General features: G+C 29.5%; 1 non-coding gene across 1 annotated transcript; it reads right to left on the bottom strand.

Moving 5' to 3' along the window:
- Window positions 1-16,427: 16,427 nt before the first annotated feature.
- Window positions 16,428-16,499, bottom strand: Trnae-uuc (transfer RNA glutamic acid (anticodon UUC)). The gene has a single exon. It is a non-coding gene; the product is annotated as a tRNA-Glu (tRNA).
- Between the last annotated feature and the right edge of the window lie 1,472 nt (window positions 16,500-17,971).

The following is a 17,971-nucleotide window of genomic DNA, read 5'->3' as shown; positions in this document are numbered from 1 at the left end:
ATTCCTTAAATAACTACGACACATAAATTATACGCTATATGAAAACAATCATTGAGTGATTGTATGATTGTATGAATTTGGAAGTAATTCCGGTGAAAAAGCCAAACTATGTTTCATTGTTTAAGAGGTTTTCATTAAATCAGAAATATTTTCTTGTAAGAACTCTACAATCATCTGTTTTGATTATGAACCTTCACGTTGAATACGCTGAATGCCACTTCAACAAAACTTATCCTATCTTATTAATCTATCTTACGAGGAAGGATAATATGTTAATCTTTTATACTTTTTTTTTGAAAAAAAAATCGAATTTTTAATAATTTGTTTTGCGCCTTGTGATTTTGAAAACAATGGATGAATATTGCAATTAAAATTTCGGGTTGCATGTATATCGAAAATAATTTACGTTTTAAGTCTAATTTTAACTTTAATTTTTTATTTATGTTATAAGTCCGGCTACATGTAAATATTATTTTTAATTATAGTGTTATTTATTACATTATTTGTGTTCATGAGAGAGATTATCCTAACAGGGTATACAATAAGGTAACTATGAAGTGAAACCCTGCGTAACAACTGGGATTTAAATGTTCCACTCAACTAGATAATATGTTCTTTCTGTATTTATTTATACATAAGGTACATATGTAAAATGTACTACAAATACCATACGTAAAATTGAAGGTATCTACTATTTTTTTTAAATAGTACTTGATACTAATGCTTTGATGGAAATCGTAATTCGAGCCTGTTTCAACCTATTTTTGACCAACAAAATGAATTTAACATTTAATTCATTATAAATTACTGTCTCGTTGTTCTAGTAGCAAGCTTATGAAGTACAAGTCAGTCACCTCCTCGTGTTACAACCATGCTTAGTGCTCTTCGGGACCAGCTGTGCTATACAGATCGTACCTGATTCGCAGGATGAACCAAGCAATCCTTTGCATACCTCAGTGCCTCTTTTTAAAGTGATTTATTTCAGCAGCGGAGAAGAAACGTAAACTCCAATACCATAAAGGAGGGAAGGGAGAGGGAGTCTTTCCACAGTCACTTATTTGCTTATTGATTATTATTATAACCTCGAGAGCATGACAAAACAATTCTAAGCATCAACCAGAATCATAGAAATAGAAAAGTCGAAACTAACAGCGGAATTCTCTAATATGTAAATATGCTCTGTAAATGTAATATATACATTGTACTCTTAATAAAAAATTAAAATACAAAACTAATTAGTAATATAAATAATAGTAACGAAAGTAAATAATTTCGTTCTTATGTCACTGTCACGACCACAATGCCAGAGACGTTCATTATATAATACAAAAATATTTTTACTTCTCTAACAATATTATCCGAAATTTATTTCATTTTAGTTACTTAATTTTAAATAGTTAATAGACAAAATATATTAAAATTTTACTCTTAGACTGACTAAACTGTAAAAACCAATGTGCTTTTCAATGAGAAAGCATTGAAGCTTTTATACTATCTTTTTAATTTAAATATAAATGCTAAATGAAATAAAATTGTTGATTAATATTCATATTTAAATCAACTCAAATTAGCAAATGATAAAGTCCTATGAAATTCTAGTTTTGGGTTATGATAGCGAATTACTCTGCGTCTTTCTTTTTCAAAATGTATTTATTAATATTATATAATATATATTATACAATACTAATTCTCGCCCGCGTCTTCACTGTTTGGGGTTGGTCATAGGTGTTAGGCACAAAAAAGTAAGTAGCCTATGTCTTCCACTTGGAATTTAATCTAGCTTCATACTAAATTCCATTAATTCTGTTCAGTAATTAGCTATGAAAGAGCAACAGACAGTTAATTTCACATTTACATTACTATGGCTAAAAGGTTTTTGTAGAAATGATGACGTACTAGGAACAAACATACATGTTATATCTGTTAACCGACTGCACAGGGGAAGTAATTCTTTTGAGGACAATATTAAGAAACGTTAGTTTGTTAAGGGTTATTATAGAAGTGAGAGCTGCAAGTGTATCAACTTTAAACTTTGCACGCTTATGTAACAGGTAACAAAACAATAATATTAAATCATCGAACCGTCATTATTACTTAGTGGGAAGAAGACAATAAGATAAATTTGCTGACTATACCAAAAATATGATTTTGTTTTTGTTTAATTGCCTTTTCGTAATACAATTAAGATTTATCTGAAGCGTTTTCATGATTTTTTGTTGTTAGAAAATGTTAAATGATCGTATTCGTTTTTTGTTTGACTCGACCACATAGTTCTAACTGCGGAGTGTGGCATTATTATTTAGGCCAAGAGTACACTAGGATTTATTATTCGAACCGCGCATTCTTTCATAAACACTAGCTTATAGAAACTCTTTGTGTTCCTATATTGAGAATAGTTGAATTTTTTTTTTCCGTATCGGTCGCCGACTTGTATTCTCTGGTATATAGTCAGCGAATTTATGCAATATTGATTTCTTGGAAAAGTGACAGACTGTGTTATGACTAAAGTACATCTACCTAATAAAATGATATAATAATAAAATGCTGATAGATAAAATAATTCCACTGCAAACAACGTAGAGTTATTATCCTATGCCATAAAATACATAGTTAATAATGTTTTTTTTTGTTTTTACTATGTGATAAATTTGACTGCCAAACTCATACACAATCCATATAAATATTAATATCTATATATAATAAATATCCCGTGTATGCACATTACATGAAATGTGTAAAAAGTACAATAATTTTACCTTTCGTTATGACATACATTTTAATGTTATTTAAACAATTGTTCATCTTTACATGAAATAAAAATAATGAATTTTAACTTTTGGCTTACACAGATGGGGAGAGCAGTAGCAAAAAACCTGTAGTAGTTAAGAAAGATCCGTTGGTTTTTAAATGATGTTTCCAATGGGTACATATATGGGTATGGGTTTCCAATCCCAACAGGTACACGACTAAATTAATAATAAGAATTTATAAGACTTTTTGTTTAATTTATTTCATAGTTTATTCTTGAATCAAAAAAAACATATAGGTAACGAATGAGGGGTTTTCCCTCAACGTGATACGCGCATTTTCGCGATGTCGGAAAATTATTAATAATTAACTATTTCTTTACATGTAAATGTCGTTTGCGTTTGAAGGTAATTTTTCCAACACTAATCATGATATAGTATAAAACAAAGTCGCTTACCGCTGTCTGTCCCTATGTATGCTTAGATCTTTAAAATTACACAACGGATTTTGATGCCGTTTTTTTAATACATAGATTGATTCAAGAGAAAGGTTTATATGTATAATACATGCACAATATAGTAGAGAATCACTGATAATTTTAGAGGTTTCTAATGTATATCGTAAAGAAACACACTTTTTGCGCTTACATTGCAAATGCTGGCTGAAACTACGAGATAGATCAAAATAATGTACTACAGTCATCAAAATCAAAAAAATCCGCTATGGTACATGTCTATCTCTTAGGGATAGCCCACAACAACCATTTTGTATCCTTTACTTTTTACGAAAAATAATGGCTTATTTTCGAAACGATTTTAAGCAATACAGCATTAATCCTTATCCAATTAAATACCTTAATAAATACATTGTCCATTTAATATAGATCAATATGGGCCTATACATCATTTAATTTAAATTAATAATTTTAAAGATATTACAGATTTAAAACATGTCTAATTACTGAAAAACTGTGAACGTTGTAAGACATTCTGTAGTATATTTAGTGGCGTTAAACCCGTGCGAAGTCTGGTCGGGTCGCTAGTTGTATATAAAAAACACAAGTCTGTAGAGAGGAACGATTAACTTTAACAAAACCTCAAGTATAGTATCAATAAACAATAACATTTTATTGTTTAGATAGAAAAAGTTGCGATATTGCTAACAATTCTGACTGATATATGAGTAGCAATTACGTATTCGAAGGTCTTATATCGCTAATAAAAAGTTGATATTAAAGTTTACTGTAAATATGTAATATATCTATATACAATAATATATACGTACATATATGAGATACAGGAATACAATTCATTAAGAACGCTAAAAATCACCGGAGATGCAATAATAATATCTCTGACAAACAAGACTACCTACATATTAGACGTGATTGGCAACGTCATACGTCATACCATTACTCACAATAAATTACTGCAATCTAAGCCCTCAGTATTTATTATTGGTATAAATAAACGTAGTCAATGTCGTGACGTCGATTATGAACAGACAATTTCGATAGGCAAATAAAATAACTTTATTCGTGAAAGATAATTTATTCTTAAAATTGAAAAAGTTTGAAATTCGTTTCATGTGAGCTAATAAGGCAAGAAGCATCAATAGCGCAATGGTTTATCTAATGGCCGCCGAGCGATGTAAGTCTACTCCTAGCTTCACGCATAATAGAAAATAAATATTTGTAATTTGTGTACTAGGCTATATACAGATATCAGATAGTACTATATGTATTGCGTGGTTTAACACTGTATTGTAATAATTCCTGCTATGCAAAACTGGAAAGTCCTTGAGGATTACGACTTGCGAGCGCTCACCAGTCACCGGTGTCGCTCCAAGCAGGAAGAAGCGTGGTTTGCGTGTCGCGTGTCGCATTTCATTAGTTTATTGGGACCGTGCGTGTTTTTCAGGCGTTTTTACGAAATATAACAATTTTAAATATGTACCTTTACGTTACGTTTTGCTGTATTGATTGTTAAAAAAACAGAATTTAAAATTTAATTTTACACGAGTCGTAAACTTAATAAATTATACATTTAAGAAAAATAACGTTTTTTATATACATAGTAGATAAGTATCGCAAACGAGTAACGACTACGTATTTCACATAAAATAAAAGTCAACGTAGATAACTAGAATACCCTTTGTATAGCAAATAAGTCGGTACGTTTCTACATAAAATAGAAGCCAACGAAAATTGCCAAGGTTACAGACGAGCTTTTTCAATAAAATGATAGTAGGTACTATGATACTGTAGGAGTAATTGCAAACTCTGTTGGGGTTTCGCCCGAAAAAATTAACTAAGTACCAATATATAATAAATAGAATGAAAACTAAAATATAGATAAACAACCACACTATGAATTCACAGAATTAGATTATTCGTTTTTAGAAAGATACGTGTATTGAAACACATTAAAAATTTAAAATTGAAATCCGTTTAACGGGAAGTTAAAGTGTAGCTAAATAATATTATTCTCAGATCAATTTTGCAATGTTTAAAGCTAGAGTTACTATTTATGGGTATCAGTAATGAGATAAATATTTCATAGCTTTAAATATTTACCATGAGGGAAATAAACGTCGTATTTACAAGAAATATTACTTACAATAAATTACTGCAATCTACTAAACCTATATTTAATATTGGTAAAAATAACCGTAGTTAATTTTAGGACACATATATACAGGGTTATTGGTAATTCGACGTATTCCCGTTAGGAGGTAATAGGGGTGACTATATGTGATAATTTAAACCCCTACATGCATAATGCAAAAGTGAACCATTTTTGAGTTATCACGTTTTTTTCAAAATAAGTCAAAAATTTATTTAATAAAAGTATTAATTGAAATCTCATTATTTCTTCTGGTTTATAAATATACACTGGCAATTATTATACTAATTATATTATATAATTTATCAATATTAAAACAATAATTATCGGTCCAAATTTAGAAATGCGAGCCTTCCTATAGTAAATTAGTAAAACAGCCTTGAAAAGAGATCAGGTGATCAGGAAAAGTTGATATTATTACATGCAATGGCATTAAAATATAAGAATTTTACATAAAACTTTAAGCGTGTCGAAGTTTTAAATTTCTAGCTGATCCAAAATTGATCCCGACAGGAATCGTTAATTTCACGCAGTCTTACCTACTTAATGGCTAGTAGTCTAAAATTATTGTTTATCGCAGTCTACTGGACGAAGTTCATGATTTACGTTTATACTTGTATTATAAACGCGTGTCACGTTTGACTTATCTTAGAAACGTTTTATACGTTATAACTATATGATTATAATAATTATAAAATTATATCTATTTCTGGGTGCACTCAAAAGAATGACACGTCGAACTATATGATTTACGTAGGTATACATTTGTGCCGTTTATGCCCATCACGTATGTCTTATCTAAAAATATTATTTATTATTTATTGCTATTTGTGTTTTTTCAATAAATATAATAAGTCGAATGAAAATCGAAATCCTTTCTGCCAATGTTACAAAACAAAGACAGCTTAGAGGTCAGTAATTCTTCTGTGGGGCAATGTATACAGTTTCCAATTTATAGGATAGCAAGCCCTCAAACTAATTCTGTTGCCAAATTATAAAAAGAAATAACGTTTTAAAAATATATTTGAACAAAATAAGAACGTGAGTGCAAAGGGTTAATTATACAATTAGATACGTATCTCTAATAATTAACCCGCAAAAAACTTTATTTATGTACCTGTAATATAAGTAAAGCATAACCAGGAAAGAATAATTTAAATGAAGATAATACCTAATTATATTATTATATTGAAGCACAATATCTTAAAACAAGTAGGTAACTCTTTACTGTCAAAATATAATCACCTATATATTTTCATATTAAGCTTCTAAATTACGTTTCGCAGATAATGAGACAAATACACTTAAGATAAGTATTCATAAGTGAAACGAATCTTATCTTGAATGAATTAATCAGGCGTTAATGACCTAATCTTAATATTTATGGGTGCTGCCATCTAGTATAAATTAAAAATATTAAACGACTACCTGCTCCAAGTAACAACCTTAGGAATAGAATTTACAGCGCCATCTAGTGAAATTGTCGTAGACTACGTTACACATTTTATCTATTGTATGTTTCCCTTTTACGTACAGATGGCGTTTTAATGGAAAATTACAATTAAACTTATTTTCCATTATAATTACTTGAAAATACTTTTTATGCAAAACTCGCCAATATTTCATCGTCACAAATAACTTATTGTGAGTTATAATCTGATATATAAAAATAAATCTCAGCTTATCGCTACAATTGAGGTCATTCCCATAATAGACGATAGGAAACAATGGTGCTCACCACATTGTTCATCGGTCGCCACCCTCTTTAAGGGGATGAAAAGGTATGGGAAAGAAACGGGTTTTAAGCTTGACAGGGGGTTTAAGGGAGCTTCATAAAATTTAGCGTTTATAAATTTTACGTCTCATCTAACGGAATAAAGATGACGTCGAGACGAAAATAATTATACAAAACAATATTGTAAGCATCTAACGATGTAGCATAATATGTAAACCAACTTTTTATATCTTATTATATATAATAATAAATATAAATATTGTATACAATAAAATACAATGCAATACAATTACACGATAAGCGATCAATTATAAAATTTATATGAATACATAATATTATTACGTTACTCCTTGCTTGTGTGTATTAATACAGTGTATTGTTTAGCTCGGACCCTTTCGAGTCAAATCGTATCGCCGTGTAATTAAATATAAAATTCGAAATCGATTATATTATTGTTTTTGTTTTTCGGCTAAAAACATGTGAAGGTACCTACTATGATTAAAATTTGTTATTCCAGCATTAACTTCGTGTCATTGGTAAACGATTGAAGAAAATATTAAAATATAAATTTTCTTACATTTTTCGCTATTAATCTAGAGGCGACTAATAACGAAATAAAAAGAACACCCAACGTAATAATATCGTGTTAGTCTGTCTAAATAAATTCTTCGGTACTTTTCTTCAACATAATTATAAATTTAAGTAGTTAAGAATATTACGCGTTCGTCAATTTAGCTAAACATACCGTTTAAAAATAACAAATATTGCATTTATTGCGAATTGGCTGGTGACCTTCAATCGCGTCATTATTACTGGTGAGAATTACATCATCATCGGAATTACTTCTACGTGTATTTACCTCACTCAACAGGTCACCGGTTCAGAATGTCGACACACCTAACTCCTCGCCTCCCTAATCACAATCGCAGTAACCTGATAAGACTATATTTTTCACTTATGACTAAGCCTTGCTTGTGCTTTGGTCTTCGCTAGTAATTACAAAAGTACTAACTAACAATATTCCGTTTCATTAAACTTTTATTATGTATTATCCTTACACCCGCTTTATAACACTCACATGCAAACAAACTCACACCAACACTCGCAAAGATAAGACATTCTGATAAAAATATTACGTTATTTTTTATCTGAACTAGAAAAATAATCAGTTATTTTGTTATGCTTAGATTTAACTGAGCATATCTGTTTGAAAATGACATTTGATGGTTTGGAAGAATAGCTATAATGCCCTTGACTGTTGAAAATGATATTTTGTAAACCAATAAAATAATTTATAGCTATTATTGTAAACTATATAAGTCTCGTTTGTATCATTTGACTGGTTTTTTTATTGTAATAGATTTGCCCCCGCCGTTATGTTATAACATTTAACGTAGGAACCTACTTACTTAGACTAGGCCCACGAATACAATATAAACATATGTAGATGTATTTAAAACAAAGGTAGGTGTTGGTTACATAGTTTTAAAGACAAATTATTTTTAAACAAAAATGGGACTTTTTTTATAGCGTAAGGCGTTGTTTAATTATAATGTCATATGTATTTAATTATACTAAATAACCTTTGAATTTTCTGAAATAAACATGTAATTAATTAAACACGATATTATTCTGTAACATAAATAACAATAACATTTTTTTTCTTTTTATAACGGCGACTTCTAATGCTCCATTCACAAAAATCAGACAGTGTTACTTAACAAGCATAGGATGTCAACATAAGAAACTCTGTCGTTAGAGGAAAACGCTTTGCATAATACAACCAATGTTAAATCAATTTGTATGCGACCTCACACCTCTGTTTAGAACAGTGAAATTGAGAGTACTAACATGATCCATGTATCGTCAGCGTCTTCATAATATATTAACAATAATATATTTTTTTAAATCGTTGAAAAAAATATTGTTATTTAATTGTTTATTTAATTACATATTTTTTTTATTTTAACCTAGAACTTGCAAAACAAACAAGTCAGAAGTAGTTCGGAGAATAATTCAAATATGGAACCATATGATTTTCCCGACACGCGTTGTTCATTGATTTATCATAGTACCTACCATATATTCCATAAAGTCAGAAACATTCATATAAATGCCAACATCAATTACCTACCTCCTAAATGACACACGATCACAGACTGTCAGGCGAACTCTTATACGATGTTTAAGATGAATGATCGAACGAAAGAAACGTGAACACATAGAGTAAAAACAAAAATATATATTTTTATAAAAATCTGTTTTTAAAATTATCTTTTAATAAGAATGTTAAATGTTTAATTTCGAAATTCAAATTGCGCTGCGGAAGGTGCAGCCCCTCGACCTTTGGAAGTATATAAAAGCATAGGTGCCAACACTCGCATCCCACGGCACCAGCTACGTCCTGAGTAAAGGTGAGGTCATAGGAGACACCCTAAGGATTGACATCACTCGAAGCACATGAGTGCTCAAATTTCAAGGCGGAGTCTAATATTTACCCCCACGCCCGGTGTAAAGACCACTGTGGCCAACAGCATTTAAATAATCAGACACAAAAAAATCTCACCTTCGCAGTTTGCTGGTGACTTTGCTTTAACAAAGCAAAACCATTCTAGGGGAACTTTAGAGTGGAATAAGAAAAGATTTCTCTAAAATCACTTACAAATAGTTATAGAAGTGGAAAAAAATATTTATATTTTTTGAAACTTGATGTCGAAAATTAAATATCCTGATATTTATTTTGATACGTCGTTATCAGTGTGTCAAAATACACAAATACACGAAAATTCAGATCAATCGGAGGTATTGCTTAAAAGGAAGTACACCCCATTTTGTTACTGTTATTTTTTGCAGATATTGAATCCTGTTTTACCGTAGGGGAGAGTTAATATTGTACGAAGTTCATATTTTTTTATAAGTATAAAAGCAATGTTTGAGTGACGGAGTGCAGCAGCTGATGTGTGTTCTAGGTCAAATCATCAATCTAGTGACATCCGTCGTCTTTATTTAAACTATCTACATGTAGTTGAATCGTTGCAAAATAATTTAAAAACGTCATCTTTTAATATTCGATAAAAAATATTATTAAATATGATATTCAAAATTTATTTCAACATTTAAACTTATTTGATGGCGCAATATCCTTCTTGCATAAAGCTTTGAATATCCAGAAGAGAAGTAATTCTTTTATAATGTAATTATTTTAGTCATTGTAATGTGACTTACTTTTCAGTGGTTTTATTAAACTTCTATTATGAAACTTGCTAACTGAAGATAATCACGCGATGTCACGAATAAATTCTGCCGGATCGGTACAATAATTGTCAACATAATTGTTACCATTCAATGCGGAGGCGATAAATTGCCGTAATTTAAATCCAATTTTGTCTTGATCCTTAATTCCAAAAACAGAACAAATAATAGCTTAATGTATACTTTTATTGTGCTAAACATATTAGAACTTAAACGTATTTATCTAGTCTAATTATAATAATATGCCTATATGTCTGTCTGTTTGTGAACTTCTCGTGCCCATACTTCTCCTGAACCGTACGTAATGAAATTTGACATAAAGGTAGCCTAAACATCATAGTTTCTATAAATTGTATTTACAGGAAATTAAGGGATCACGAGAAACCGTTAGTAGCTATTTCGTTAAAAAAAGGTTTAAGTAATTAATAAATGAATCAAGTTTTAACAAAAACATTACTATTCCCCTCATCATTGATTGAAATGCTTGTTACGATCGTTGCTTCGATACTGACAAGCTTGGGAAATCCACCCATTGTAGCGGTAAATAGATTTAAAAGCAAATTAATTGTGATTGGAATTTCAATGTATGCAGTTAAACAAAGAGAAATTACCCATATCATGGTCGAACAAAATAGCTTCACTTTGGACTATGACACTCGTAGGTGGGATGCGATTCTTGCCTACCGAACTCGTCCGGCAATTTACCAATCACAGACGAGATGAAACTAAATGTGAATTACCCTTGATGTCAGATAACGGCACGATTTAATCAGTAACCACATAAACTACAACGAAAAATTACGTTTTATAATCACTTAACCACTAATATGTTTAACAAAAATGAAGTTTATATGTATGTTTGCTCACTACGTGTCCGTGCACCATTAAGCCGACTGTGATGAAACTTTGGTTAGTTTTTCTGCGAACACACTTACAACGAGAAGGTACCTAACCGAAAATATCTTATTTTTTTCTTTCTTGTATGTTTGTCCTTCAATATAAACGTCTTATGTAGACCTTATTATATCCGTGCGAAGCCTGGACGATTCGCTAGTATTTAATAAAAATACTATCTGGTTTTGTTATTATTTCTAATCTTGCATAATATACATACATATGTAAAGGTCACCTATTGTTTAGTTTACAGTTCATTAACCAATCAAAGTATCGTGGAATTTCGGGATCATCTTTGGCCACACCCATTGGGATCCTAAATAAAGGGCATCAAAATACAGCCTCACCTTTGTCAACATAACGTACCTATACCTATAAATATTATAAAAAGTAACTGTCTGTTACCTCTTTGCGCTTAAACTGCTGAACCGATTTAGATGAAATTTGGCATGGAGATAGGTTGAGTCCCGGGGAAGGACTTTTTAATTCACCCCTCGAGGGGTTAAATTGGGGCTGACGGTTTGTTCGCTAGACATAAAGTTTTATAAATTACTCACGGGTAAAGCCTAATATATTATATATTCATCTCGTTTTCCGTAACGTACATACATATTTTAGGAATATCGATGATTCGTACGAGGGATAACGTTTTTCTGAATTTCATTCTTCAGTTTTTATAAGGTCTGAGTTGATTTAAACCGGAAAACGACTTTTGAAATAGGAATTATTTCTATATTAAGTAAACATTTGACAATAAACATTCTCAATTGATTATTGTTTCGAATAAAAATTAAAAACTGTAACTTAATGACGATTCATCGCGCCCTATTTGTTTTTTTTACTAAATTGGTCGCGTGAGTACAGGAAGCGCATCGGTTGTGAGGAAATAAATCTCTATGATCAAAGGCGATGTTCATACTTTAGAACAAAGCTACTATTTCACATTGTGAGAACTTATTTGTGTAATTAAAAAAGTTGCCTGTTTTATTTATAATCTATTTGTATAATATTGTGTTATAAAAATATACATATAATAAATTGTTATTAAACGATATATTTGTATAAGTATAATTTGTATTTGATAAAGCGTTTGATAAAACGATTTAATTTAAAAGGTACATTGACGATAAAGAGTTCCACATTGAAATTAATTGCTTTTAATTAATAAAGTATGTATTTCCTAGTTTTCAATCGACATTAATAAGTAAAGACTCTATTTGTCGGTCTTATCTAATTTACGATAAACCAGGATAGTCTTTTCATTATGATTTGTATGACATAATCGCATTCCACATCTCGGTAATAAGTGGTCTTTACAATTTGACCTACATCATACATGGCTTTCCTCCTTATTAGATATATTGCATAAAGGCTGTCAGTCCACTAACAGCGTCGTAAAAAGTTAAATATACTTAGGGCTATACGTTACTAAAATGAAATTGATTTCAAATATAAACATTTTCATTTATTTATATTACTTATTTTTATTGTTATTATTAAAGTATGTTTATTATATATGTAGATATATTATTTTATTACTGATATCAATCTCCGATGACGTAATACACACTATTTTATTTAACCATTGCTTTTTAAAAGTATAATATCTATTTTATACTGTTAAAATAATTTTAACAGTATAAAATAGATATATCTTAGATAGTCATTTTAAACTAGGTGATTGACATGTTCAGTTAACAGGAACAGCCCTAAAGCTTATACGTATTAAGTGGATGGACAAGTCAAATACCTAACCAATAAAACACACACTGAATGATGTTGATAAAAAGAACGTAGTTTGAAACTAGAAAGTATATTATCGTAGAGACAAATAAATGTCTGACTGACGTTACGATACGTGATTAACATTTTTATTATTTTTAAATTAAAAAATATCAATAAAATAAATATACATAAAAATATTATGTAAGTATTTAAATAACAAACTCTCTTGTAACATTTTTCCAAACAAGCAATTTATAAAACAATGGTCTAATATCGCCCACGAAACAAACACGATGCTGGAGGGCAAAGACACTACATTATCACAGTAACGAGAACAAGTGACTTTAATTGTGTTTATAGTATTAACATGACACAATAGGAATGTAGCTACTGCGGTTTTACTGTCTTCACGCTACGAATATTCTGTCACTCTAAAACATATCATATATCTACGCAGGAATTACGTTGATTACAATTTTGACTATTGCTTAGAAGACCATATAAAATAATGAATGTGAACAGATATAAAAATACAGATGGTTTTAACTCATAATAATGTAGAAGTTAGCTTAGTGGAAAATATTCTAACTTTTTTTATTTTATTAGATTTCTGAAACGAAATAACAGAAAATTCAATTGTTTTAATATAGAACAGTTAATCTTGATTATAACTATCAATAAACAATAGCATTAATTATATTTTTTACTTTATGAGTCGCGCAGTGGGAATTTGTCTGTTAGATAATATTAAAAACATTATTACAGTATTGAAAATAAAAACAACTACATGGGAACGGCGTGGGAAATATGCTCAATCTAAAGAGTTACGCAGGAAGCGTACTATGATCTTGTAAGTAACCCCTTTCATATTTACATCAAACCACAACAACTAATATAACAATTAGTATAATATAAATAGTATATATAATATTATATTTAAATTTAAAAAGTATATTCATCAGTAAACAATAAAAAAAGAACTACAACAAGGTCAAAAAAGGTGTTCAAATTATTGAAGCCAAATAGTTTCTAATTTAATGATAATGTAGTTTAACGATGTAAATAATAGCCTGAAAAAATGCCAGTCAGTTGCCGATAGTTAAAAAAACATTAAACCCAAAACTACGGGTTTGATACGAAGAATGTTTTCAACCTTTAACAAGATTATTATTATTATTATTTTCATATTCCAAGTATGCATAATTTTAACAATAAGTAAAACTGGTAAAGATTAATTCAAAAAAAATATTTGAAATTACTTCAATTATAATTTTTTGCTATTCTTTTTTACTATATAACGCTGTTAAATATTGTGTATAATTATAGCAAATGTAAAGTTAAATTTCTGTCTTTGTCAAACGTTATCGTAAAAATTAATGGAGCTAATTATTAGCCAGCAATTAACATGGTTGCATGAGATCTACGGTGCGACTTTTGTACCAGGTACGGAAAACGGTGAATTCCTAGGAAAGTACGTAGTGTTGTCACTGCTATCTTACTGTCATTAATTACAAAAAAAAAAACTTAGGTAACCTTAATAAATTACTTTATATTTTTTTTAACTCTAATCTAACCAGCTCCCATTCCATTCCTTATTTATTTTTAAATTATACAGTCTATAATTTTTGTTGCTTTTTAAAAGTATGTGTGTCACAATTCTCAGAAAAAATCTCATAAGTTATTATGAACTCACATAACATATTTAAATATTATTATAATGTATTGTGTAAGCAACATTTTTAAGTATAACAATGTTTACCTTTTTTATTATACCTACTCATGACAAGGCCTTCAAAACACAGCACTTATAAAAAAAGGGAATAAAATCATAGAAATTATATTTTATACAGGCATTCGACAATTTTATAAAATGAGTACACATTGAAAGTTAATATATAACTAATAATAGACTTAAACGAAATATCGTTTAATAAATACTATAATCAATAGATTAATTGTAAAATTAAAATTGCATACCTTCCTATAATAAACAAATTAATGAAGAAGATAAATTTGTAACTCGTACACAAATAATACGTTAAAATTGTATCTATAAACAATAAACATATCTAACATTGAACATTATCATATGACAAAGTGTCCTGTAAAAATAAGATATCGTATTGATAGCGCAGTTATTCGAGTTGTTCACTTATAAACAGTATAGATACATGTGCATTTTTGTAACTACTCTTCTTTCATCATGATATTCGTTATATAGGAATATGTCAAATTAATAAAAAGTAGTAAATTGTCTTTGGGAAAATCTTATTATCTTTGATTAGTACATCGTATTAGCAAATAGAAGCAATTATATCACTGCAATAATAATTACATATCTATATATAATGAATTAGTTGTTAAGCAAGATTAAAGATAAATTCTTTAAAAAAAAGTAATTAAAAAAAAGTTTGTAAAAACATTTGTAAAATAAAACCCTCTTATTTAAATGTAGGTAGTTTATTCTTAGAACTACCACCTACAAGTGATCTATTTGTAGTCGCACTAGCACGGTCACCGTAACCTATTGCTAAATCCTAGCATCATATAATTATATGGCACAGAATAAATATATCGACACATTAATTTTGTTTTCTTCAATTGGATTTCACAACAGATTAAACATATATAATTATATCTTGAAATAGATATGATAAGCCGATAATGATTGCTTTTACAAATCCTGAAGATAATTCTTCAGAAAAATTCATTCATATTATCTGGATAGCTATTTAACATTATGTATTATTAAATAAAAATGAAAAAGCGAAAATGTTATATTTTTCATTTACTGAGAAACGAACGATTTTTAATTATTATGGATTCGCGCATCGGTTTTCGTATTTTTAAGAGGAATGTTTGGTGTATAATTTGTTGCTATTTTTCGTAAATTTTTTAGTCATGTATAATCGCTCTCGTGTACTAACACTAATTTTTAATACTATATGTTATCTTGATTTAATCGAGTAGTAGATTTTTGTCAATTCTTTATCCAATAATCAAGTTTAGTGCTTAATATTTAAGAAATAATTTTATTTCGATTTTTGATTTTTATAATGCCACAGAATTGCTTTATCTAAAAGTAACCAACTTCTCATGTGACGTTGTTTATAAATAATACATTTATAAGTATCACACGACGCTGATAATGGAAAGTGCAAATCCGTTACAATGGAAGCGCCCTGACAGATAAATTTATCCTTTTATAAACTAGGGCATTCCTGTTAACCCTGATATAAGAGTTCTTGGTAACTTAACTAATTGCAGTTAAAGACATTTGTCTCCATAAAGCTAATTGGTCAATGCCCCCACGCGACTTTGAAGATGTAACATTGAAATGATATGTTACTCTAATAATTATATGTACATTTAATAAATTCAATACTGTATTTACTATAACATTTATATATAATACTGTAAATGAATTTAAATATATACAAAAATAAATTTTCCCGTACCGGGAATCGAACCCGAGCCTCCTGGGTGAAAGCCAGGTATCCTAGCCACTAGACCATACGGGAGATACTATGACTGTCGAAAATTGTAATAATAAGCATCTTTCAAATTAATTAATGATTATAATACTTTTTTTTATATAAACTATTACTATTACTATTTATATATATCAATGGAACATTACTAGACATGTTTTTTTTTTTAATTCATCAACATTACAAAAAAATCTTATAATTTATCTTATAATTCAAAAATTCCAAATTTTAGATTTCTAATCAAACCTTCAGTATAGATTACACATACTATGTATTTAAAAATAATTTTGATAGATAAAATTTGTTAATAATTGATTTTTTTACAACGCGCATGAAGCTTTGGCTTACGTATATATTGTCACGTGAGAGGAAATACTTGAGTGCTTCTTTAGGGGTTCTTTAGAGACAGACTGGGGTTGATACTGCTTAACAAATAAAGGTCCCAAAAATTGGATGGAATTAAACTTGATGTGTTTCACGTGACTGTAATTGTTTCACTTTATTTGAAGACAATAAATATAATATTACCTATAATTATGTTTACAAGTATATCTTCAAATAAATTTTACATACAAATTACTAAACCTCAATGTGATTGACTGATAAACTAGGGACAGCTTAAACTACAAAACATAAAACCTTGAAATAAGATGGAGACTCTTGTTTTGTAATTAAGAGTTGAGCTAAGATATTTTGATTTTAATGAGGGTGCTACACTTAATATCATCCCATCGGACCCTTTTGTCATTAGTTTTAGCACACCAAGACAAATAAATATATAAGTACATGTAAATGTATACACGTTTATGGGTTTAGTTTTGCCTTGAAAACAGATAAATTCTTATTATTTAACAATATGCGGGCACAGCCGCCGCTGTTAATAAGTTATTACAACTTTAAAAAATTAATAAGGGTATAGTTACAGGTATACCTTTGTGTGTGAATCTTGATATAAAATATCAAATATAAATCATATTTTTGAAGTAAAAAAAAATCACGTAATAAAGAGAAAAATAAAATTTGTAGATACTGAATCATTCGTCCTCTTCATCCATACTGTGCTCATACAAGACGTATTCCGCCTACACGGTGTATTTTTTTTATTCGTTTTTTCAGCTTGATTTAATAGACTTAGTGGTAGGGCTTTGTGCAAGTCCGAATAAAAAATATCTGATATTCTACCACCAAACAGCAATACTTAGCATTGCTGTGTTCCGATTTGAAGGGTGTGTGTGCCAGTGTAACTACATGTATTTTGGACAAAAACATCTTAGCATGGTTGGTGGCGCATAGGCAATGTAAGGGTTGGTGGAAATTTCGAGTTTTGAAAATTTTATTCGAGTGAGATTTATCCCGAAATTGCCCCATTTATATTTCGTAAAGATCAGATGATGAGTTTCGGAGTCAGACGACGGAACTCTTCAATAAATGCCAGCAAATCAACCGCGAAGGCTGTTATATTATTGCTATATACTATTGAAGTCGATTAACAAGTTTTTTTC

Source organism: Vanessa tameamea, chromosome 12 (assembly GCF_037043105.1).
Source record: "Vanessa tameamea isolate UH-Manoa-2023 chromosome 12, ilVanTame1 primary haplotype, whole genome shotgun sequence".
NCBI classification, from domain to species: domain Eukaryota; kingdom Metazoa; phylum Arthropoda; class Insecta; order Lepidoptera; family Nymphalidae; genus Vanessa; species Vanessa tameamea.
The sequence above is the reverse complement of the archived record's forward strand: the minus strand, read 5'-3'. Positions and strand labels throughout refer to the sequence as shown.